A 26,237-nucleotide genomic window follows, 5' to 3' on the forward strand; every position below is an offset into this window, starting at 1 on the left:
GAAGATGTTGAATAGTGCGGGCCTGAGGACCGAGCCCTGCGGAACCCCACTGCCCACGTCCTTCCAGGTTGAGAAGGACCCATCCACTACCACCCTCTGGGTGAGGCCCTCCAGCCAGTTGGTGACCCATTTGACTGTGTGGGTGTCTACACCACAGCCCCCCAGTTTCTTAATGAGAACGGGGTGAGAGACAGTGTCAAAAGCCTTCTGGAAGTCCAGGAAGACTATATCCACTGCTACCCCTGCATCTAATGATCTGGTGATCTGATTGTAGAAGGCCACCAGGTTGGTCTGACAGGACCTGCCACTGATGAACCCGTGTTGGTTGCCCCTAAGCATGCAGTCCCCTGCTGGCCCCTCCTGAATGTGTGCCAGCATAATTTTCTCAAACAGCTTGCCTAGGATCGAGGTAAGACTAACCGGCCTATAGTTTCCCGGGTCCTCCTTCCTGCCTTTTTTGAAGATGGGAACCATGCTGGCCCTCTTTCAGTCCTCTGGTACCTCACCAGAGCACCACGAGTGCTCGTAAAGTTGTGCCAGGGGACTTGCAATGACCCCGGCCAGTTCCTTTAGAACTCTAGGGTGGAGATCATCCGGACCGGCTCACTTGAATACGTCCAACCCCTCCAGAAGCTCCCTAACTAAATCCTCACTAACCCGTGGCCCAGGTGTGCCTCCCCTGGGGCCTGACGGGGGCTCAGCAGGGAGGTGGCTGTTCTGGTCCCTACTTAGGAACACGGAGGCAAAGAAATCATTAAACATGTTAGCTTTGCCATCTGGTGTGACGACCACATTTCCCAACGCGTCCTGCAAGGGCCCCACATTACCTGGGACCTTCTTTTTACCCCCTGTGTATTTAAAAAAGGACTTTCTATTGTCCTTAATCTGGGAAGCTAGTCCCAGTTCCATCTCTGCCTTGGCCTTCCTAACTACCCCCTTACATCCCTGAGCAACTACAGAATAGTCCTCCCTGGTGATGACCCCTTCTTTCCATTGGGTGTAAGCCTCCTTTTTAGCAAGGAGACATTCCCGGATGCTTTTGGTGAGCCATGGAGGCTTGTGTGCTCTCCTGCTCCCTTTGATCCTCATTGGGATTACCTTCCTTTGGGCTTGGAGGATCGTCTCCTTAAGGAGCGACCACTCTCCTTGGACACCTGGCTCCCCTCCCCTCTGGGACCTCAGCGGTTCTCCGACTATCCTCCTTAGCTCGTTGAAGTTTGCCCTCCTAAAATCTAGGGCCGCTGCCTTACTGCATGCCTTTGCCACCTTGTGCTGGATGGTGAATTCCAGCAGGCAATGATCGCTGTCGCCCAGGTGGTCGAGCACCCGTAGCCCCCTCACCAGGTCATCACCCGTGGCCAGCACTAGGTCCAACAAGGCATCTTCCCTGGTGGGGCTGTGCACCTCCTGGGTTAGATGGAGGTCCTGCACTCTGGCTAAGAACCGACGTGAGCGGTCAGACTTGGCTGACTGTTCTTCCCAGCAGATGTCCGGGGAGTTCAGGTCCCCCATGACTACCACATCCTTAGCCTTCACTACCTCTGTAAGCTGACCCAAGAATTCCTGGTCAAGCTCTTCTCCCTGGTTGGGAGGTCTGTAGTAGACTCCCACTGTTAAGTCTCTTTCCCCTCGACTGCCTTGTACTCTAACCCAAAGCACTTCAGAGTGCCCCTCCCCTGACTCCTTGCTAAGTGATGAGGATGTGTATTCCTCCTTAATATAGAGTGCCACGCCTCCACCTCTCTTTCTTATCCTGTCCCTCCTGTACAGCCTATAGCCCTTGACATTCACCGTCCAATCATGCATTGTGTCCCACCACGTTTCCATAATCCCCACTATGTCCGGGCTGGTGTCAGCCAGCAGGAGGGAGAGTTCCTCCTGCTTGTTTCCCATACTACGAGCATTTGTGTAGAGGCATTTGAGGCCTCCTGTGGGTGTGTGTACTGACCCCCTAGTCCCAGCATTACCCTGGCCCCTATCTCTTACCTGTTTATTCGCTTTGCTCGTTGGTCTGGGCTGGGCTGTAGTTGTGGGTGCTGTTTGGTCTGGCAGTCTGATGTTTCCTCTGCCCTCCTCTTCCTCTTCCCCCGACGAGCCTAGTTTAAAGCCTGCCGGAGGAGGTCTGCCAACCTAGAAGAGAACACATGCTTACCTTTAGGGGAAAGGTGGAGCCCATCCCATCCCAGCATGTCTCTCATTGTGATGTGCCGGTCATGGCTGAGGAAGCCAAAGCCCTCCTCGAAGCACCATTCCTGTAGCCACCAGTTGGTCTCCGCGATGCACGTTTCATGCCATCTGCCTCGTCCACTCACTGGCAGGATAGAAGAGAAAACCACCTGTGCGCCCATCTCCTTCAGCATACACCTCAGAGCATGGTAGTCCTCCATCAGGTGATCAGGGCTCTTCCTGGCCGCATCGTTAGTGCTCACATGGACTAGGACCATGGGGTAATAATTGGTGGGCTGGATTACGGTTTGGAGCATCCCTTTCACGTCCTGAATCCTCGCTCCAGGTAGGCAGTATACCTCGCGTGCCGAGGGGTCCTGGCGACAGATGGGGCCCTCCATACCTCTCAGGATGGAGTCAACAATGACGATCACATGACGCTTCTTCCTCCTGGCCTTCTTGCCTCCTTCAGCTTGCATGGGACGCGGTGAGCGTGGAGTTGCCTCCTCCCCGGTTTTGTCCTCTCCTTCCTCCTCCTCCAGGGCTGCCAGGGCTTTGTACCTGTTCTCCAGCTGCACTGGAGGAACTGGTGCTGCTGTGTTTCGAGCAGCCCTGGCACGGGAGGTGACCGTCTGCCACTTAGCAGTGGAGGGCTCATCTTGAGGTGCATCCTCCTTGGTTGTACAACCCTGCAGGGAAAGAAAATATCTGTCAATTTCCTCCTCTGCCTCTCTGATTCCCCTCAGCCTGCTAACTTCCTCCTGGAGCTCCCTCACCTGTGCCTCCAGGGCCCTAAGGTGGGCGCCTGCAGGACAGGTGTGGGGGTCTCCAGTCCCTGCCCCCCAGGCCTTGCTGGGCAGCTCCCGCAGGCCAGGGGGTTGGGGGATGCCAGCCCCCCTGTGGACTCCATCTGGGTGGAGGCCTCAGACAAGCCCCGGGAAGGCCGTGCCCCCCCGGCAGGTGTCCTGGCAGCACCCAGTAACCACCCAGTTTGCCAGCTTAGAAAAGCATCAAATGATTGGTGAGGTTTTCATAGACATTAGACATTAGGGCTGGAAGGGACCTCGGGAGATCATTAAGTCCAGCCCCCTCATCGAGTCCAGCCCCCACGGTGTTCCCAGCAATCATGTAGTAGCTGGAGGGAGGCTGGCCACGTCCCTACCTGAGGCGAGGTCAACAGTTGGGACCTGGGTGAGGGCTACATCCTGCTTCACCCTGGTTGGTCTGTTTGTAATCTGGGGGCAGAGCCTCCGGAGGGTATAAAAAGAGCAGTGTGCCCAGCACTTGCGGCTGCTGCATCAAGGGACAGAGGACAGGTAAAGAAGAAGCTGGTGCGAGCTGGCCAGCAGGGCAGAGATGTTGCCCCAAAGAGCCCCCTCACCAGATAGGAGCAGTGAGTGACTGTGTCTCCAGCCCTGCTACTAAGGAGTGAGGTGAAGAGTGCACAGCTCAGTGCATGGAGCCAGACAGTGCATGAGGCAGCTTGGGTCTGCAACTTCTGGTGTGCAGCCAGATAGTTGGTATGCAGATGGTGCACAGCATGGTCTGGGAGTGGACCGGGATTCTAGGAGCTGTGCAGGGCACCTCGGGTCCATAACCCCTGGCAAGTGGCCAGGCCTTCGGTGCATCGGTGGTGCATGGAGAGAGACCCTGGGAGCTGTTTGGGTGGCTTGGGTCCTCCATCTCTGTCGAGAGGCCAGGAAACTCCATGTCAGTAGCGGAACACAGAGGGTTCAGGAACATCAAGACCCTGGGAACCCCTAGCAGTGGCTCGGGTCTCTACCCCTGGGCACAGGGCCAGTGCCTTGGAGCAGGCAATGCTGTGTGGAAGGCTGGGGAGGGACCAAGCCACGGTGCTGCTTGATTTCATAGACACAAGGGCTGGAAGGGGCCTCAGAAGATCATCGAGTCCAGCCCCCTGCCCAAAGGGCAGGAAGTCAGCAGGGATCATAGGATCCCAGCAAGATAAACATCCAAAAGTGTCTTGAAGGCGTTCAAAGTGGGTGCTTGAATCACCTCAGGTGGCAGTCTATTCCAAACCTTGGAGGCTCAGACAGTAAAGAAGTTCTTCCTTATGTCCAGCCTAAAACAGTCTTGTAGTAGTTTATGACTGTTCGATCTCATCATCCCTTGGGGTCCTCTGGTGAGCAAATGTTCCACCAAATACTGGTGGTCACCCCGATAAACTTATACGTGGTCATCAAATCACCTGAGCCTGCACTTTTCCAGGCTAAAGAGCCCCATGGCTCTCAGTCTGTCATTGTAAGGTCTGCTTTCTTGACCTCTGATCATGTGCATGGCTCTTCTCTGGAATTTCTCAAGCTTCTCCACATCCTTTTTGAATTGTGGAGCCCAAAACTGGATGCAGTACTGCAGTTGCGGCCTCACCAAGGCCGAGTACAAGGGGAGAATGACATCTCGGGATTTGCTTGAGAAGCATCTATGGATGAAAGCCAGCATTTTGGTTGCTTTACTAGCTGCAGCATCACATTGCAGGGCTGCAATGATGATCCCCAAGTCTCTTTCTTCCATAGTGCTAGGCAGCGTAGCACTGCCGAGCCTATAAGGATGCTGCAGGTTTTTCTTCCCAAGGTGGCGAACCTTGCATTTTTTGGCGTTAAACACCATCAGGTTCTCATCTGCCCATTTGGTGAGCCTGTCCAGGTCAGCCTGGATCACCCGCCTGTCTTCTGGTGCGGATGCCTTGCCCCAAAGTTTGGTGTCATTGGCGAACTTGGCCAGTCCACTCCTGACTCCATGTCCACATCATTAATGAAGATGTTGAACAATATGGGTCCAAGGACAGAGCCTTGGGGAACCCCACTGGTCACAGGACACCATGATGAGCGACTTCCATCAATTACTACCCTCTGGGTTTGAATACGGAGTCAATTTTCCAGCCAGTGGATCGTGGTGGACCCAAGGCCACAGGTGGCCAATTTTGCAAAGAGGTGATCATGGGATACCAGATTGACGGTTTTTTTGAAGTCAAGATATATGACGTTAATCTCTTCTCCCTTATCCAGGTGATAGGTCACCTGGTTGTAGAAGGAAACGAGATCTGTCAAGCAAGACCTACCCACAACAAACCCGTGTTGGCTATCCCTCAGGATGTTGAGATGGGCGAGGCCTCTAACCCTTGGTATAAGGAGGAACTGGTGGCACATGTGGCCTGAAGGGGGCCCTCTGATAAGGAGCTCTGTGTGACGGAGAGCCCCTGTAGGAGGTAGAGGTGCTAGACTCCAGGAGACAGAGACAACTCTGCCAGGAAGTTGTGAGTTACCCATGAGGGGCCCACAGGGGAGGACCCTGGGGAGTTTTAAAGTGGGGGAAGACATGTAGGCTATTCCTTTGGGATTGGGAAAGGTCTGGGAGCTTGGGGCTTTCTCCTGTTTTTCCACCCTGGTATCTAGGGAATGCTGCTGTTTCCAAGGCCACCCGGTTATCCTTTTAGTTATTGAAAGCATTTCATATCTATCTTCCTGTGCCTTATATATTGTATATAGCACCTTATATTTTGTGAAAAGTATTTTATATTGTAAATATTTATATGTTATGGAATTTATGATTGCATCACCATTGAAGGTATTGAGCTAATCCTTTTGGGTTGCCTTTTGATATCTTGACAGGTGTGTAGGGTTTGTATATACTCATATAAGTATTTTCTATATTGTAGTTTGCCCTGTTTCCACCCCTTGTCTTACCCTTATAAATTGTATATAGTTATGTTATAGGTTGTCTAGGCCTGACTTTGTAGGGGACGGAGGTTATTACTGGGCTGCAGCGTCCCTCTACGGCACACCACTCTGCTGGTAATTCTCTCACTTGGAGAGGGAGTGCACCCCCGGGCACTATCCAGGTTACATATGCAGATGAATTTATTGCATCAAATTCCAGCTACTGCAGTTTGTAAATATTCCTATGTCACTCCCCATTTACAACATTAGCCAACATAACTTTTATGTGCCTTCTGAACATTTTGCTGATGATGCAGCTGTGCACTATAGGCCAGTTAGTCTTACTTTGATCCTGGGCAAGCTTTTTGAAAGAATTATTCTGGCGCATGTCCGCAAGGGGCCAGCAGGGGAGATTATGCTTAGGGGCAACTAACATGGGTTCATTAGAGGCAGGTCCTGTCAGACCAACCTGGTGGCCTTCTATGACCAGGTCACAAAATCCTTAGATGCAGATGTCACAGTGGACGTAGTCTTTCGGGACTTTAAGAAGGTCTTCGACACTGTCTCCCACCCCATTCTTATTAAAAAACTAGGGGACTGTGGCGTTGGCACCTACACAGTCAAATGGGTCAGTAACTGGGTGGAGGGCTGCACCCAGAGTGGTGGTGGATGGGTCATTTTTGACCTGGAGGGATGTGGGCAGTGGGGTTCTGCAGGGCCTGGTCCTTGGGCCTGCACTGTTCAACATTTTCATCAGCAACTTGGACGAGGGGGTAAAAAGCACCTTGTTCAAATTCACAGATGACACTAAGATGTGGGGGGAAATGGGAATGCTAGAAGGGAGGAATAGGCTGCAATCGGACCTAGACAGGTTACAGGGGTGGGTGGATGAGAACAGGATGGGTTTCAACACCGACAAGTGCAAGGTGCTGCACCGGGGGGGAAGAACTAGCACCATACCTACAGGCTGGGGAACTCCCTTCTCGTCAGTGCAGAGGCATAAAAGGATCTTGGAGTCATCATTGATGCCAAAATGAACATGGGCCAACAGTGTGGGGACACTGTCAGGAAGGCCAACTGTACCTTGTTGTGCATCCACAGATGCATCTTAAGCAGGTCCAAGGAGGTGATACTCCCCCTCTGTGACACTGGTCAGGCCGCAGTTGGAGTACTGCGTCCAGTTCTGGGTGCCGCACTTCAGGAGGGATGTGGACAACATGGAGAGGGTCCAGGGGAGGGCCACCTGCATGATCAGGGGGCAGCAGCGCAGGCCCTCCGAGGAGAGGCTAAGGGACCTGAACCTGTTCAGCCTCCACAAGAGAAGGCAGAGGGGGGTTTTAGTGGCTGTTCACAAACTAGTCAGAGCAGACCAGCAGGCATTGGGGGCATCCCTGTTCCCCTGAGCACTACCAGGAGTGGCTAGAAATAACAGTCACAAGCTGGCAGAGGGTAGATTTAGGCTACATAACAGGAGGCGCTACTTCACTGTTAGGGCAGCTTGGATCTGGAACCAATTTCCAAGAGAAGTGGTGCTGGCTCCTACCCTGGGGGTCTTTAAGAGGAGGCTGGATGAACACCTTGCCAGTGTTGTTTGACCCCAGTACCCTTAATAGACTCTTCACAGCATGGCAGAGGGTTAGACTTGATGATCTACTCGGGTCCCTTCCCACCCTGCCCTATGAAACTATGAAACTGTTTCGTACCTAACTTATGTGAAACACAGCTAAGGAGATGTTGAGAAAACCAGCAGGAGATGTATAAAAATGTAAAGGTAAAGCAATCAATTCTTAGCGTTTTTTTAGCAGTGCATCACTATTTTTCACCAACATCTGTGTTGAGGCTAAAGAGAGCTGTCGGAGCTGTGCTATGCAGCTGTAACCTTGTGCAAAATGGTGTCTTGTGACAACCACATCCTGTGTAGCAATCTGCCAGAAAGTATAAAGCATTCATTTTACAAAGGCAAAGAAACCCCCCCAATAATTCCTAAATGTAAACCTGAGAAAAAACATTGGAGCCACATTCTCTGTAGATTTTCAGATGAAATATTAACCCTGCAAGGCTTCATAACATTTCACAGCAGGAGAGCTGTGGGATAGAAGCTTTCTGCCAGGCAGATAATTCTGGCATGTTCTACTGCGATATTGCTGCATCTTGGATCTCACCTGTATTGGGGCTGGGCTGGCCAATATATAGTGATAAAAATGCTTTCCTCAATGAAAGGGTTTCAGAGAAAAGCTGAAAGAAAGCTAGTTAGATAGTACTTTAAAAACTATAGTCGAAAACAATATTGTGGATGGATGGATGGATGGGGAATATTGTTTGTCACATAACTTACCCTTATGCACATTCCCTTATGATAATAATCATGTTATTGACTCAGAGAAGAACCCATCAATCATACAATTACACCTAGCAATCAGATGTATAAGAGTTCAGTTTTGTGAAAGGATAAATCCTTAACATTAGCAGCCTGAAGAAGTAAAGCAATGAGAAATCCTTTCAGTCTGAAATGTGATAGACATGCAGCCTCAGATCTGGGTGATGTAGTTTTATAATATGTTGTTGCCAATTTGGAACTCGAGCAAAATAAAAACAAAGATAACTAGAAGAATTTCTCTAAACACAATGGAGTCTATTAAGGGTAACAAACAGGGGTTATAATTTAGGTTTATAAATATTTGTATTGCTTGTTAACAATGACAAATTTCTATAAAAAGTCAATAATTAATAATCATGAATAACTTCCATTTCTGTAGTGTGAGCATTTCTGTAGTGTGACAGCAGGGTAAATGGTAGTTCCCCCATTTGACAAAAAGGGGAAACTGATGCAAAGAGCGATTAAATTACTTGGTTATAGTCACAGAATGTCTGTGCCAGTGTCAGGGCCAAAAGCATGATTCCTTGACTGCTGATTTGCACGCTTGAGGCATATTAACCCTTCACACCCAGACTATATGTTCAGAAAGTGTAAGTGTCTCTTTGGTTTTAATTGGAATTTGAGAAATTAAGACCCACAGCAAAACTTTTTAACAGCATGCACCCATTTCAACACTAAATTACAACGTCTCCTTTATGCCATCTTGAACATTCAAGATGCCTTTACTAGATAGCAAGAATTGCATACTTCATAGCAATAATGTGTGAAGAAAAAATTTGGTTGATTTTCTAATTTGTTTCTACTTCAATTAACTTTTTCTTAACTGTGGATCTTGTCTCATAAAATGATGAACGCTTTCCAATTTATTGAAACAGTTGTTCTATAAAAGAAGAACAATATGCTTGAGCAATTCTTGGTGCTGAGACATCATCATCAACCTTAATAAGAGGGAGATATAAGGTGGTTTTGGCTCCATCGAGAACATTTGTAGATTCTATCTAGAACAGATTTTATTAAAATTGCAACAAACTTTATAAAGCCCAATGTACGGTTCATTAAGAGAACATTACCTTACAATTATGATTAATTAGATTAAACTTATGAAAATGTGTTATTTGTTCAAATCAAAAGGGTTTGAGGGGGAGAAATGATGGATGATGAAAGAGTGTGATAAATGAAGAAAGCAGCTGAACTAAATTGAATGTGTATTCATCCGTTTTCACTTCATAACTAATGATAAATTGAGCATGTCACATTTAACAATACATGTCTGGGCCTAAGCACAGTCCAAGCCCCATATTCTAATGTCTTCTGTCAGGTAGCTGAATTCAAGGGATGTGATATTTTGTTTGGTGAAACCTCACAGTTCATTATTTGTCTGTCCCTGCAACTTAAATCTTAAGTGAATGTCCTTATTCTCTGCTGGAAGTAAAATAGAAGTCTTAATTAAAACAGAAAGGTATAGGAAACACAACATTTTGATGATAAAGTGCTAACTTTGTTTTAGAAAGGCTATGAAGCTAAACATTTTTTATGAGAATATGGGTTTTTGATAATAACAAGCCCAAGCAAATCTCTTAGGATCAGAATATAGCAACCTTACACAATGTGACTACTTGTGAAGCAAATTGCTAGTCAGCATGAGGTCAGTGTCACGCTCTAGTTTAAAATATTAAGAACCTCTGTAGCCAAGTTTCTCATAATTTGGATGATTAGCTAGGCTTCTGGACTCTGAGAAGTGGAGCTAGAAACTTTACAGTAATGTAATCTCTTCTGGGATTTATCTTTCTTCCTGCTTTGAGTGAAGCTAGAAGGAATGATGGTATTTAGCATTTCTGCTTCCATTCCTGGCTGGAAGCAAGATGTGAAGATAGGAAAATGAATGAGAACGTTAAAAAAAAGTCCTTCCCTTTTTAACCTCAGAGAAGGTTGGTGCTGGGATCATGTAAAGTTCTGGCCAACATTCCATATTGGTTCTTATTTTTGTTTCTCCCATCATTCCTTATTTCAAATGTATTTGAACTCATAAGGCTAAATTTATCTTTGTTGTAACACTCCACTGGATTACATCAGGGATGAATTTTGGTCCAGATGTGTTTGGTATTTCCACAAGTAACTCAATCACGATGCTTCAGTTCCTTGAATAATACAGAGCAGAGAGTGCAAAGCAGCTGTGCTACAGTTAAAGAGTGAATTGGGGTCCATTTATAGTAAATTAAGTTAAGTACTAGGCATAATCTTCAGAGCCCTGAGATGGAGAAAGAGAATAAGAATGTCCACCAAGACAGATGTGGAAAAGAAGGCAAGCAAAGGAAGGGTTTAGCTTTGCTCACCTTATTTCTCCAGCTACAAGGCAGGAGTGACCTATGATAGCTGCCTGACATGTCCTGCTCAGTAGAAGATTAGGTCCCTTTGTTCTGTCTGTGGTACTCCTACATTCCAGGCCTACACTGCCTCTACAGACTGGAATCCTATTCCCTGTACTCTCTTTTAGTCTGCCTACAAGTGGGATGTAGCAGCAGGAATATGAGTGAATATTTGTTTATCTGCCCCTGCCTTTCCCACATCCAGTCCACCCAGGCAAGCAATAAGGTATCAGGAGAGAGAAAGGGAAATGTGATGCAAGCAGATTAGTTTACAAAATATAAAACTGAGTTCCGCACCAGATTATACAGCTACTTAATTTCCAGGGAACTTGAAGCTTTTTTAATAGGTTGGTTTAGAACAATTTTTTTTTTTAAATTCAAGTGAATGCTGCCTTGTTTCACAGGGTGAGAAATGGGAGCTTTCTGGCTCTAGTTTCTTGCTGAATGGAGTGCAGTGCAGGTAAGCATTAACAGTCTCTCTCTCTCTCTCAACCAGAAGTACTGGTTAACTTACTCCTTTATTTTATCAGACAGGCCTGGTCAGGCTGTGAAAGATAGTCTTTAACCCTTCTGCTGCCTTTTTGCTTTACATTATCTATCACTGGCATGTTTATTTTTTAGGGAAGGTTTTGGTGAAACCTCTTAGTAAAGCCTGATCCAAAACCCAATGAATGGAGCTAGCCAGTAGAAAATGTCCCATTGGTGGATGTCAGTGGCTTAAGAGCAAGCCCTTGGCAACAACATGCAGTAGTAATGCTTTTTTATTGCTTGAATTAATGCTTGTATTAATTTGTCAGGCAAGGAGGTATGTGCAAACTGTTTTTTTCCTTCGGCAGAAGTGATTCTATTCACGGAGCTTACGGTTTGAAGCTATCTCACCTTGCTCTGTGATCCCATCAGATTTCACTCTCCAAGCAAGATTGGTCTAAGTTATTAATTACATAATTAGTGGTAATGCTCAGCACTTTAGTATGAAGTTTTGCATCTTCAGAATGCTGCACAAACAGCAATGAATTAACCAGAAACTGCTTCAGGAAACAGCTATACACTTTATCCCCTGAGTCAAGACTGAACCAATAGTGGGTGCAGCATGGGTTCATGTGCTGCTGAGGGATGAGATGTTAAACAGACCTGATCATGTAGATTATTGAATATCATTACATTTAACTTCTTGTTAAAGTACAGAAGTTTAACCTTGCTGATCTAGTTAATATTTGGTATAATATTTGAAACTACTAGAACTACTTGAAAAATGGGACATTGGGGGAAGATTATTTTTTTTTATGAAAAATGTCAAAATTAAATTTTCCTTGGAGAGGCAGAACATAATTGCAAGATTTGACATTTTTCAACTGGCTCTAGAAATTACACCCAGCTTAAAAAACTGGCCCCAGGTTTGCAAATGGACATGGTATTACTCACCTCCTTTCCTAAAATTGTTCTGTATAATTGTTACAGGCCTGATGGCATACGTTGGATATTAATGCACTTCAGTGGAGTGATTTGTATATTTTCTTATCTCTTTCCCTGGAACTGGTTTTAAGGGACTTGACTAAAAGGTGCAAAAGAAACTTCACTAGAGTGCCTAAGATTTGAATAACAATCAATTAAGTAATTTATTGTCACCTGTATTCATCAGACCATAGGGCCAAACACTATGTGCCTTCTCAAAAAGTCTAATGGTTTTATTTGCCAACACTAGCATATGTCACAGACATAGTTTAGACCGTAAGAATTTTAAGAGTGGGTTCCTGCTTAAATTACAGATTTTGAGATGTAACTAATTCCTCTGCACATTACCAGTTTTGTTGGTCCCTTTGCCCATTAATACAGTTTTTCTTGCAGTCTGTTTTGTCTGTTGGCAGACATTCCATGCAGTCTGTTTGCAGACATACATGCATTGTCTGTTACCTCTAGGTTTTGCTGCTTTCCAGGCAATTATCTATTGTTACCATAGGAATATCATTTTGATGATGGATGGGAGAAAAGAAGGTCCACAAGACTCCTTGTTGGGATAATGTTGACATCATAGAAGTACATGAAATAATTTAATATAAGCAAAACATAATATTTTGAGCTATCACAAGCTGCTATGGTTGAATGGATGCTATACAAAATAGAGCTAGTTTTTTCAGTGAGGATGGGTGGTGTGTGGTGGTGGTGTACCTTTTTGGAAATATTACCATATTGCTCTTGTGAAACTTGTCCAGTGACAGCAATTAGGGCCATGCAAAACAACACCATTTTGTTTCAATTTCCTCTTTGCTGTTTCAAAGGTACAGTGTTTTGTTTTGTTGTTTTATTTCATTTCAAAGCACGGTTCCATTTCGTTTCATTGAAACTTTCATGTTTTGACTCTTTTCAATGTTTTGCCTATAGGCTATAATAGGGAATCATGAAAATGCCTATAACTTTGTCATTTCTTGCCTGATTTGAATGCAAACAGCAGGGAGGGTAGCTCCTGCTAAGACCACAAAGCCTGTCACGTTTCAAGAAGATAGGTGCAGTAGTTTCTGGGAAACTGCACCTCAAGCTGATGACAAGCAAAACTCGTTACATGTGTGACTTTGTGTGTGTGTTAAGGTGCGCCCTCACTGGTGCTAGGTCCTCTACATGACATGGTAGTGTGCCACAATAAGGTCATCTCCTCCTCCCCTACAGTCTCAGCTCAGTCCACCACTTTAAATAACAACAGATGATGTGTAGGGGGTGCATGTGCACCCCCTGAGATCAGCTGTGCATGCCCAGGAAGTGCCAGCCATGAAATCGGAAGTGGACCAGTGATCAGCTGCTGTGGGACCCCTCCCTCGGTTGGCGATCAGCTGCTGGGGGACCCTCCCCACCATTGCTGATCCGGTGCTCCCCCAGACTCGGGAGGCACCAGTTGCTCATGGGTAAGTAAGCAGTAGAGAAATACTAGCATCTCAGGCAGCGAAACTGTCACAGAACCTTTCTTTCCTTTCCTGAAGGAGCTTCTTCTCTGGCAGCTGCCAGAGAGCTCTCCCTGCCAGCTCCAGCCCTGGGGCTTAGATGTGCCCAGGGCCCTGCATCCTTCCAGTCAGCTGATCGGGGACAGGTGCTAGGGGTGTTGGTCTAAGGACATGGTACTAGCAGACAAGATTCTTTGGGTCAATCTGGTATCTTTTAGTAGACTACCTGAATAGTTGGAGAAATGTATCTTAGCAAGCTTTTGGGTTGAAAAACCCTTTGTCAGGCTGAGGAAACACCTGCAGTTGGTGTGTGCGCTCTTCCTGGATGGAAGGAATAGTAAGGAAGCCAGAGGCTGTCATGCAATGCAGGCAGGAAAGCCAGTCACTGAAAATGGAAATGGAGGGGTCAGGGGTGAGGGACAGGTTGGGGTGGGGGGAAAGGGGGATGTAGCAGGTAAAAGTGGATAGGTACCTGGAGAGTCAGATGTCCAGCAGGTTGTAGCATGTCAGAATTCCAATGGTTATATTGAATCCTTGAGTTTCTGTACTTAGGAGGTTGTTGAAGTGCAGTTCATCTGTGAAAAGTGGTTTGTAAATTAGCTTTGAAGATCAGGCCTGAAAGACTGGAGGCAGCTAGTTGGGTGTTCTTGTCTTTGATAGATTTTTGGTGTGCACTCATTCTGGTGCGCAGTTGTTGCTTAGTGTCTCCTACGTATTTTCTCCCATCTCTTTGCTGCTAGTAGAATTGGAAGAATCATGCCTGGTAGTTGTAGGAAAGAGGCTGTCATTCAGTTTGGGGGGGAAGGGGGAGGAACTTAAAGCTCTCCCTCTACTCCCTCTTTCATCCCTCCCTTAAGGCTTGCCAGCTGCCTTTCTAGCATGCTTCATAGAGGGTTTCATAGTATGGGTGTGCAAAAAAGGCCCTATTTGATTCAGATTCGGCCCAAACTGGGGACAGAGATTCAAGTAGTTGACTTGGATCGTTGTCCCTGATTAGATTGGCTGAATCTGAAGATTCAGTGCTGATTCAGAGAATCAGCAATTTGGACATAGACACAGCTTTAAATGTTTTTTCTACATACCTCGAGGTACCAGGGAGGGCTCATGAATGCTGCAGTGCTGGGGCAGATGGAATGTTCCACAGGAGTGCAGGTTCCCCTGCCCATGTGTTCAGCAGTGAACCCGGAAGTGGACCGGAAGTACTTCTGGTCCACTTCTGGGTCCACTAGGGAGCACGGTGGGGGCTCCCCCATACCTCCTGGCTTGGTGATCAGCCACGGGGGGACCCCAGGTACCCTCCCAGACCCAGGAGGCACCAGTCACTGAGCTGGGGGGAGGGTCATGGGGGGGCCCCCCGCGTACTCTCCAGCGGACCCAGAAGTGGACTGGAGTGCTTCTGGTTCACTTTTGGGTCTGCTGCCAAGTGCACTGGGAAGCCCCCATGCTCCTGCTCCTGAGCGCTCCATCTGCCCCAGCATCACAGCATTCATGAGCCACATGGTACCTAGAGGTATGTAGAAAAAACATTTAAAGCTGTGTCTATGTTTGAATTGCTGAATCTTTCTGAATCTCTCTGAATCAATTTGGAGGGTTCTGATTTGATTCAGAGAGATTAAAGGGTCTCCTGATTTGATTCAGATTTGGAGTTTCAGCCAGCGAATCAGGCCAAATCTCTGCCAAATTGAATCAGGAACTGAAGCTTCTCACACCCCTATCTCATAGTGTGCTGGAAAATGTGTATGTTCTTCTGTAATGTAATCTGTATTTATGTAATATATGTAGACAATTGTATGTATGTATTTGTGTAATATTTGTATGTAGTTATGTATTTAGGTAATAAATATAAAAATATAAATGTATGTAGTATGTGTTCTTAAAATTCCATATTATAATATGCAATATATGCTGTGCTTCCCTGCACAATGAATGAAATGCACACTGTGAGAAAAAGCACAGATTTCTTTTCTGGGGGAAAAGAATCAAAATAGACTAACAAAAACAAAAATAGGATTGTGGGGGAGGAATAAATTGAAAGGAATGAATATAATCAAAAAGGGTATAGAAAGCAAAAGGTATTTAATTTCACTTGCTAGTAACAGGCTAGCAAGTAGGAAGCGATAGTCTTTCTCTGACGCTGTTGAGCTCCTGGAAGACACAGCTCAGTAACTGACCTCAGGCACAGAGAAAGCTCTGTTTCAACAGTGCTGCTTTTTATGCTGTTTTTCCATCCCTCCCGCAGAGCACTGGGATTGGAAGGGACCTCAGGGAAGGATCACAGTCATTGGCCAGCTACACAGTCAATAGGAGAGCAGTTCTTGCCTCCTCTTCCCCCTTCCTCTTCTTAGTTTTTGTTTAGCTGCAAGCAAGCCCAGCTTTGAAACTTGAAATGTTTTGAAACTTGAAATATTTCAACTGCCCTCGTTTCTTTTTGAGGCTGTTTCAAAGCCTTTTGTTTTGTTTCAATTTTGCTGTTTCGAGCTCAACACATTGAAAGAACATTGAAACGAAAAACCTGGTGAAATTTCATACAGTCCTAACCGCAATGCCCTTTCCACTCTGTATGAGGCAGTCATTCCCTCTTCTTTCCCCTCCATTTTAATTACCATTGTTTTTGAAAGGAGAACCAAGAGATCATTTGGCAAAACTATGGTATGCAGTGACTAACGTTTATGAAAGGAATACTGGCTGGTGAGGAAATTCAATCTGGAGTTCTAAATGTGACTAGTGATTTTAGATGCCTCAGTGTTTAGGTGCCCACCTGGATGAGCCTTAAAGGGGCTGCGTGTGCAACACTTTCTAAACTTCAGGCCCCTTTAAAATTGGACACAAAGATGGAGTAGTGCAAACATCACTAATTCATTTTTAAAATTTTAGTTCTTCATCTTTAAATAAAATAGTGCAAGTATCTTGCACATCCCACACCACCACATAGAAAAGACAGAAGGCCTAGAGGAGACATGGTCTTGGGGATCATTAAAGTGAAATGTGAGTCATGTTCATTAAAGGCGAGCTAGCAGAATGTTTGATATTAGTGGCTGTGTAATGATTAGAGCTTCCTGTAATAATGATGATGGTGATTCAACTATATGAATTGAACATTCATTCTAAGTTAATTCACATCCTTTTAACTAATAAGTTATTTAAGGGAAGGGGGAGGGAAAAGCTCTTACTTCTAGCTGACAATTTTAATAGACCAATCAAGTGAATAATGTGATGGCAAGTTATTTACCAAAATTGTAATCCAATAAATTTGGGGAAATAAGGATACAGATTTCATGATGTAGGCTTATTTTTATTTATTTATTAATGTCCTGCATTAGTGGGATCTGAATCCAACTGAAATGTAAATGTATGGTGGCAATTAGCTTTATACATCTTAATTTATTGAGAATAGAAGGTCTTATTTTGCTATAACACTTCTACGTATAACACCACGGTGTTATGAGGTAGAGTTGGAAGGCAAATTAATTAAGGATGAGAATATAGGCTCATTTTTTTTTAAGCAGAACTCCCAGGCGATGTAATGGTTTACCACTCTCTCAAGGGTGTAAAGTAAAAAGGTGTGTGTGGCACAATTGTTTAGGTGATAGAATGGGGTTTAATTAGAAGCAATGAGGTGAAAGGAAGGAAAGGAAAATTTGGGGTAAATAACAGGGAAAAATCTTGCAGCTATTGTGGCTTTACAAAAGTCCCTTAAGGGAATAGCAGACCCTTTTAGGGGGTCATTTAAATCTACAACAGAAAAGATACTAAACAAGCTTCTATACTGGCTGGAAGAAAGACTAGTGAATGGATAGATTTTTTGCATATGTAGTTCTAATGATTCTAAAGATCTGTGTCCTCACTACTTGTATACTACAGAAGGGGACATCTCAGAAGATTTAACACTTACATTCCATTTAAGCAGCTACATAACAGCTGATGCCTTTATTTGAAAAATCCAAGTCCCTTGAGTCAGATAGTCCCCCTTCAGCTTCCTACTCAAGCAAGTAGACCTATAGTCATAGAGGAAACAAGAAAGAAATGTGCTAATATATACAGGTATACATTTGAAGAACAAACCTATCCATTCCTGGTATGAATACTACTTCTGGGCAATGTATCTATGAGCTGCTGACTGTGCAGTCATTACTGCTCAGTCATTTAGTGCTTGTTTCTACTTGCTTATACTGAGTTACTGCACAGTAGCACCACTGAATGGCTTTTTTGTGATGCTGACTGCAGTAGCCTAATACTACTGAGCAGTCAGTATTTTATGTAGACGCAGCCCTACAAGGGCACAAGAGTGCAATGTTTGGGTTGCAAACACTGTACAGAAATAAGTTTTACATAATAAAATTATGTTTAATCTATTATTTTGTTAATTCCATGAACATGTTTACTAATAGTTAAACAATTATTTTGTTTTACTGCAGATTTGGAGATGGACATAGATCCAACCTAAATCTCTATAAGTAGACATCCACCAGACTAGGTGAATTCCATAGCCTCATCTGAACCCTAAGATTTGGTTTAAACTCTGGGTTAAACAACCTGATATCGTTATGCACCCAAGTTTTTGGTGACTTCTGAAACGCTACCTGCTATGCATAATGATTCAGTGTAGAATCAAAAACATGTAGGATTGGAAAGGAACTTTCAGAAGGTTATTTTTGGAGTTCCAGTCATGTTTGTGACGTTCATAGTCTAATCAGCAAGGGCTCCTAGTGCCAGTAATTGCCTTCTATATGAATAATTGCAGGTATCTGTTATGTTGTGTATTATTCGCATGGAGTTGAACATACGGTTATTTGAGACATAATAGCTCCAATTAGCTTGGAGAATGTTTCCTTGAGGATTCTGTAAAAGATTCTTGAGGAGAATTGCATAGAAGGACTCACTTATTACCCTTCTGTTCGCAAGGTTATGGAGGGGACAGGGAGCTGTCCAGCATTATTTACAGGATTCATGCTGGAATATTGACTTTTTAAATTACATTACTTTAACTGAGGGTTTCTGGGAATTTTCTAGGCAACCTTAGAGGATCTGTTTCTTCACAGCTAGATGCAAATTCTCATTCACAAACAGTATGGGATTTTGGAAGAAAGTTTTGGAAATGTTCTTAGACAGGCAAAATCACATCATAGTCATTATACACCTCTAAAATGGAGGATGATTGATTTTGTAGTGGAGGCACAAAATGAGACTCAGGAGATCTGGGTTTAGTTCCAAGCTCTGCCATAAACTATGTCTCTGACCCGGGGAAGAGTCACTTAAGAGATTATTTTAGAAGGTGATGCACACCACTGATGTTGGCTGGAATTGTGGCTGACCATCTCTTCTGAGTTAGACCCTTACTCTGTACAACTGTAACAAAAGAACCCCAATATCCTGCTTCTTAGTAATATAGTCCAGAAAATGAACTGGCTTCGACATGTCATTATATTTTTTATCAAAGATTCCTATTTACTTCCAGAAACCAAAACATGCTTAGATAGAAAACACTCCATATTTGTAAAACCTTGAGATTATCTGGATATCACATTGTAAAATATTTGGATTGTGGAGATCACTAGTCAGAGCTCTGGATGTGTACAGGCCCTAATTATTTATTTCTTGACTTGGTCCTTATTAGGAAAAAAATATCCTGATAAAGTTGTAGTGAAATTGGTCTCTATTTACGACCTTAACCATATCCTAACAAATGTTTTGAGGGTATTGCCTCTGCACTGCAGTCTCTCCACAATGACATTACTGCCAGTCTTGTTTGCTGTAATCCTTCTGTGTTGAATGAGAAAATTGCCTTTGGCTTTACTATGAAATTCATGGAGTCCTCAGCTTGAAATTGTCAAAAGAGGTGTTTTTTTTTAAATTCTGCCTGGTCATTCATCTATGCACATTTAGCTCCTTGGGGAACCACGTGAAAATGTGATTTCTCCCCCCCACCCCCACACCTTCACTCTATTTTCCCTTCTGCTCTACCACCTCCCTTCCTCATCTTCACTGAGGTACCTATTAGCTCTCTCTTTCCCTAACACTAGTCTAGCTGCAATGAAAGTGCTTTTTAATGTAGGAGATGTACTTCAGCCATAACACTGGGGTCACTGTCTGAGTAACATTTTATGGGATTGATTAAACTTTAGCACCATAACTGTTGACTTTACAGGCCTGGGAAGAGACTCAGAGTGCTAAGCTCTGGATAATTTGTGCTTCACAATTTTTTAAAATCAAATAGAGATAAGGGTTTAATGTCTTTGAAAAAGCAGCCATCTATTTCTTTCTGAGCCTCCTTTTTTATAAGATCCCCAACTTTTAAAATGAAATAATGTCTTTTTACACTAATGAAGTAAAGTTACAGTAAATAACTGTATAAAAAGGTGTTCAGCCTAATCGAAGGAATGTGAGAAAAGATTTAACGTTATCCTCCTTTGCTCCATATGTGAGCACATCATATTTTTTCACTGCTAGGAAATGAATGAGTATGTGCTCTTGGTTGAGTTTTCAAGGTTGCAAGAACATGTAGTTCATTGTCACAGATAATTCTTTGAGGTAATGTTGGCAGGATGGAGCAAAGTGGCAGAGAGGCAAAATTAACACGCAAGGCTCTTACCTCCATTCAGCGCTTACCTGAGCATTGATTGTACTGAGGAGAAAATGCAGAAAACTGCCAGGTTGTTAATTGCCTGGACAGGGACACAGGAAATCCAATTCCTGGTTCTCTTACAGATGTCCTGTCCGATGCTGGGAAACTTGTCTGTTATCTCTCGGTTTCCCACCTGTAAAATGGGATTAATAATTTGTCCTTTCTGCTAACTTTTGTGTTCAGCATAAACAAGTCAGATTCTTCTGGGCAGGGATTAGTTCTTACTATGTGGGTATGTCCATAGAGCAAAATAAAGTAATGATTTTGGCAGGTGCTAGAATACTTGCACTAATGTTATCAAGAGTAACAAGAGCAGTGAAGGGATGGCAGAAGAGACATTAGTGTGAGTTAATGGATTCTTGTATCTACTCTGGTGGCATGCTAAAACCCATATTCCTTTGTCTTCACTGCCATTGTTTTCTGTGCTAGGTAGTGTTGGGTGGCAGAATAAACTAGAGGGTCCTATACTCGTATCTTCATTCTGCTGTCTATAAATTCACCCTGTCTTTAAGGTGCCTAAAATGAAACTCAAGTGCCATTTATGTTTATCTCAATGTGCTCAGTATGGGCCAGGCACAATTAAATACCCATGCACCTTCAAGGTGAGGAATTCCTTTCAGATTTAAAAAGCCATGCTGGTTTGGCTGTTGAATCCAATTATGGATTGGCATCAGTTATTTCCTGATTAAGTCATTACAAAATTATTATTAAAAAAAAATAAGTAACATGGGCAATTGCCTTGTCCTAACATTTTTTGGGAAGGATAATTGCATTGCTTAAAAACGAGCTGAATTTTAAAAGTCTGTGGATTGCCATTTGAACTAAAGCATTTGTATGTTGAAAGTAAGAGTATAACCTGCCAAAGAGAAGTTCATGTAATCAGAAAGCTCAGTGAATTTTTCTCATGGAGTCTCTAAGGAATTATGTGGAAAAGCTTTGTCTTTTCACAGAGTGGGCATCCAGTGCCCTGAGATCTACTAGGGAACACTAGAGTTCAGGATATCTACCGAGGGTCACATATTGGCATGGAAAACTAGCCCTCAGTGTTGCTTTATGTGTCTGCCAGCAATATGGCATCCTTGCCTTCCTTCTGCATGTTGACCTTCCATTTTGGCTAATGAGAGACAACTTTTGAGTTACATTACATGAATTAGATGAATTACAGGTCATAAAGGTAAGAGATTGAGGAAGCCAAAAATTATGCCATGCTTAGGTATGTACCCCATAACATTGCTTTCCATCCATGCTTTGATTTAAATTGCTCCTCAGAAGAGCAACCAGTTCCCATTATGATGATCAGGCTATGGCTCAGCAAAAAGGCAAGAGAGTAGATTTTAGTTTCCCAAGTGGTTCATGACACACCTGTTTCTTTTCCCTTCAAAGACAACTGGCAGCAGTCAGCTCCTCAAACCCTGCTGTTACTCAGATACTACCCATAAGTCATTACCTTGATTATGGATACAGAATAGGGGATATGTCTCTTGTCATGCAATTACTGTGGCTTAAGGGTCTCTTGAGGATTGACAGTGTTTTTATAGACAGAGCCCTGAATTCTAGAAAGCAGAAATGGAAAAATCCCTGCTAGTTCACTGAGTCCATGTCCCCAGGTTGGTGCACTGAACTTGTGCCCATAGGTGACTTTTGTTAGTGCCTGTTAGTTTCATGATGAGGGGAATCAAAGATGGAGAAACCCAAACCACAAACTTTCCAGATGTCAAATCTGCGGAGTTCAGAAGGTTTGAAAACAAAGGTCGACTCATCATAGTACACATGCCTATATAGGAACTCTAAGGAAAAATAATTTGAATTAACTAAAGGTATGGATTTAAAGTAGATAATGTAAGTCTGTATAAATTTCTTGTGTGGACACTCTTACTCAAAATTAAAAGGGGCCTTAATTAAATTGAACTTAATTTGTTTGTAGATTAAGCAAAATAACTCAAAGCCACTTTCATTCTGTATAAGAGTGTCCATACAGGAGTTTTATGCTCTTGAACTAATCCACTTTAAAGTTAATTCAATCTAACATTCCAGATTATTTTTTTATTCAGATTTGTTTTGGATCCTGAAATCTCTATCCTCGTACCCCCAGGTCCTGCTCACATCCCCTGAAATAGGTTGGGAAAACTTTTGAATTGACAGCCTGTAATGTGAATAAGGCCAGTATCTAAATTGTATTCCTCTGAATATTGAAATATTTGAAATCCAGATGCAAAAATTCCAGTTGGAATCCATTTTTAATTTCAGCAAGTTCTATGGTGTAAGATGGATAGTCTACTTTTGGTTCCTGAAATTTCAGTGACCAGGAATCATGGCAACTCATGATTGTAAAATCACTACAACTAAAGCCATAGCGTAACATTTTTCATTAAACAGATCTCTTAAATCCAGATGCTGATTCTTTTAATCACATTGAATAGTTCCTTAGTCCCTAAGCAGTCCCATTCTCATCAGTGGAGTAAAGATATCAGGATTTACCCCTTAATGTATTAGTATCAGAAACCAGTTTAATACACACAATATGTTAAACATTAGTCTCCATACAGCATGCTGTCAAAGGAGGCATTAATCAGCTTTACTTTGGAAATTAAAATAGGAACACTCTTGTAAATTACATCCATTACATTTCCGGCTTAAATTTCCCTGGTCCTTTAGACTAATGCTTAAAAGACTAACCCCACCACTCTGGTAAGTGCTTTTGTATCCATATTATACCTTTTTTCCCCCTGAAGCTGAAGAATTACATAGCCTCTGTGAAATAACTTTCCTTCTTTAGTTGTTCAATTTGATTCAAGGATTTTTGATTAAGCATTCAGGGGTTATGAATAAATAAGAACCAGCAGCCCAGTAATTGGGATATCATTACTATCTAGTAGCACATTTAATCCTCAGCTTCGCTGCACCACATAACCTTTTCCTTCCATCCTCCTCTTCAATATTGCTAACAAAAAAAAGCAATGTCACTGCAAGCTTCACAAGTTAGCATTAAAATGAATACTTTTTAATTTCTCCAGATGAGATGGGGCCCTGCGCTCTGGGACAATGCTGATGGATGATGTTTTAATGCAGCCGAAATGTTATTTTTACTGAACCAGGGAAAACTATAAATTTTGCTTCACTGCCACTGATGGCTCTATGCATAAAACTATGGTGGCACCCATTGCCCATGAATAATCACCTCAGTACGGCAGATGTTACTTTGCGGGGAAAGCAATTCTTATGCTGAAGAATTGTGGAAAGATTAATTGTCTACAGCTGTTTCATGGCCCACAGCAATCTTGATACATTTATGATAAGTTTAAGAGCTCACTAGAGGCAGCTCCTATTCCCTGTTGTGAGGGGGGGGGAGGGGGTGAATGGCTTTATTTTGACACCTGGATTCATAGAATCTGTCAGCTCCATTACAGCCTTCATAGAAGCTCTACTGCTGGCAGTTCTGAAATGATTGTGAGTGAGCTAAGATGCAAGAATTATCTATACGTAGGTAAAGAAAAGGAGACTGAGAAGAATTATTCAAATTTGTGCAAATGAATTGCTTCCATTTTTCCTCCCTCTGCCAAGTGGAAATTGAACGTAACCTGCTCTGACCTTTCTCTATTAAGTGCTGCAAATTGCAGTAAATGCACAGTTCTGAGTGCCCTAATGAGACAAAGCTCCAGCAATGCCTCATTAATAAGGAAAGTTTGACCTTGCCGGTCAGCCCTTCATTCGATATTGAAAAGAAATAGAAAAAAAAGAAGAGATGACCTGCTGTAAATTTTGAACAATACTTTTGATTTAGTTTGTATATACTCCCAACCAGACGCTTCTCAACCATTTTTTTTTCTTCCATTCCCACCTTACAAGGGAAAGAGAAGTATTTACTTATTAGACTTCTGTGTAAATCCAAGACAATAATGAAGTGGCACACGGACTCTTTCTGTGAGCTGGATAAAGATGCTTTAACATGTTTATACTGTACCTGGGCTGGGATAGTGGCTTTGATACAGTCTATCATAGTCTACTGTATTCCTTGTAACATGTGCAAAAACATGGTTGGTCCATATATTGTGCCTTTATACATGCAATATATGGACATTTGAAAGCAATGCTGCAGACTACAACCCTGAACTTAGAGTGCATGTGTGTATGTTTGTCTGAGAGGGTAAGTCAGGAAGATATATTTGCCTGATAGAACAACTTTCTGTTGACTTGACACATGTCAGATCAATGCTCGTGATCTCAATATCATGCTGTTAGGCAGGAGGGCATGACACAAAATTATACACACACACCACCTACACATATAACACTATGGGTCCACTCACATGCACGTACATACAAACATGCACTTCGGTGGTGGCTGTTAACCTGGGATCACTTGGTGCCCTGGGTTACTTGGGGTCACTTGGTGCCCTGGAGGTACTTGGGGTCACTTGCTGCTTGGGGTTACTTGGGGGTGAAGGAAAATCCAGGAGACAGAGGAGGTGAAGGAGCAGAGCCAGGGGATCGAGCTGTGGCAGCAGAGAAAGCTGAGTTGGTCAAAGAAGCTGGGAGGAGCAGCAGAGAGATGAGGTGAAGGGCGGTGGAGAAAAAAGCCGAGAGCTGGGAGGTAAGGAGCTGGGAGATGGAGAAGCTGGAGGCTGCAGGGGGCAGAGCCAGGAAACAGAGAAGCCAGCGGCTGCAGGGGGCAAAGGGAGAAGCTGGGAGGTGGTGAGGGTTGGAGCCAGGGCTGAAGCCAGGAGGCAGGTCGGGGTTGCAGAGAGCTGGGAGTCAGAGGGCAGAACTGGGAGGAGCCGGGAGATGGCAGGGGTTAAAAGATCAGAGAGCTGGGGAGGGGAGGGGAGATGGAAGGAAGGTCAAAGGGGTGGAGGGCAGAAATTGGAGCAGGGCCAGGAGATCAGTAAGACAAAACCCAACTTGGGGTTCCAAAATAACAGTTTTATTAAACAGGGAACATGCTATACAGCCCACAAAGTTATTGGTTCCAGTGTAACTGATGATATTGCTTTGGTTAACTTACAGGAACAATATCAATATAAAACAGTAAAAATCAATACGAATATAATAGGAATACAATATAAAACAGTAAAAATCAATAAAAAAATAACAGAACACTATTTACAATATAAAAAGGGGCTTGTCACAATTATGGACTACAAGAACTTAGCTTATCTATGACTTTTTTTTAACTACTTATAAGGGATAGAGAGAGCAGAGAGAAAGTCAGAAATGGTTGGGGAAGGGGAGGGAATGTGTTTTTAACTTAAAAAAAAAAAAAGAAATACTGGGGGTTTTACTACACTGCTATTCTAGTTACTATACTGTCTCAGATGATACACAGTTTAAAGGTCATTGCATTTAATTAACTAATATACCCTGCAAACCCAAACTAAGAAGCTTTGCTTAGAAATTATTAAGAAATTATTTTCTTCCTGTGAATATTTTTTGATCACAATTAAAGCATCTGTGCTTTTTTACTATTTTTTTTTTGGCTGTTTTGGAAACCAGAAAACTGAAAGTTTTCATTTCCAGAATGGTTTTTATCATAACAGGCTTTTGATAAAAATATTTTTCATACAAATTCAGTTTAATAATCTTTTTCCTAGTGAAAAAAGTAGGAGTGTTTCAGGAGTAGCATGCCTGTATTTGTGCAGCGGATAGGACGTTAAGGTTCTTGAGGTACCTCCCAAGCCAATGACTCTATGAAAAAAAAAGTGTTTACTGAACACTTTTGACCAGCTCCTGGATTTATGCATGCATAGGTATATTAATAATTTGCTATTCACAATTTGTCATTTGTTATTCATAATTCTCTGATTTCAAGCATTTTAAATCACTTTAGGAATTAAAAGTAATGCCATAGGACTTAGGTTAGTTGATACATGTTTGGGCTGCATCTGCACAAATGGGCATGTGTCTGTTGAGGCATCTCAAAGTAGTTTGAGATGCTGAAGAAGGTACATCATGAACTAAAAAATATACCCTGTATTCCATATTTTCTGTGCATATTCCATATTTTCACCCTCTAAGTTTAATACTGGAAATCCCAGTAACAAAAGAAAACATGCTGGAAGAAAGCAGCACAGGGCTGCTGGAGCATGCCCTGAAGCAACTGGA

General features: G+C 43.3%; 1 long non-coding RNA gene across 1 annotated transcript; it reads right to left on the bottom strand.

Moving 5' to 3' along the window:
• Nucleotides 1–2,209: 2,209 nt before the first annotated feature.
• On the bottom strand, nucleotides 2,210–14,701 carry LOC149870856 (uncharacterized). Its single transcript, XR_016440500.1, has 3 exons — nucleotides 14,599–14,701; nucleotides 13,989–14,091; nucleotides 2,210–2,855 (listed from the first exon to the last, which is right to left on the bottom strand). It is a non-coding gene; the product is annotated as an uncharacterized LOC149870856 (long non-coding RNA).
• Nucleotides 14,702–26,237: the final 11,536 nt, after the last annotated feature.

The sequence above is a fragment of the Crocodylus siamensis genome, chromosome 2, assembly GCF_052110815.1.
Source record: "Crocodylus siamensis isolate JL-2025a chromosome 2, ASM5211081v1, whole genome shotgun sequence".
In the NCBI taxonomy this organism is placed as follows: Eukaryota; Metazoa; Chordata; order Crocodylia; family Crocodylidae; genus Crocodylus; species Crocodylus siamensis.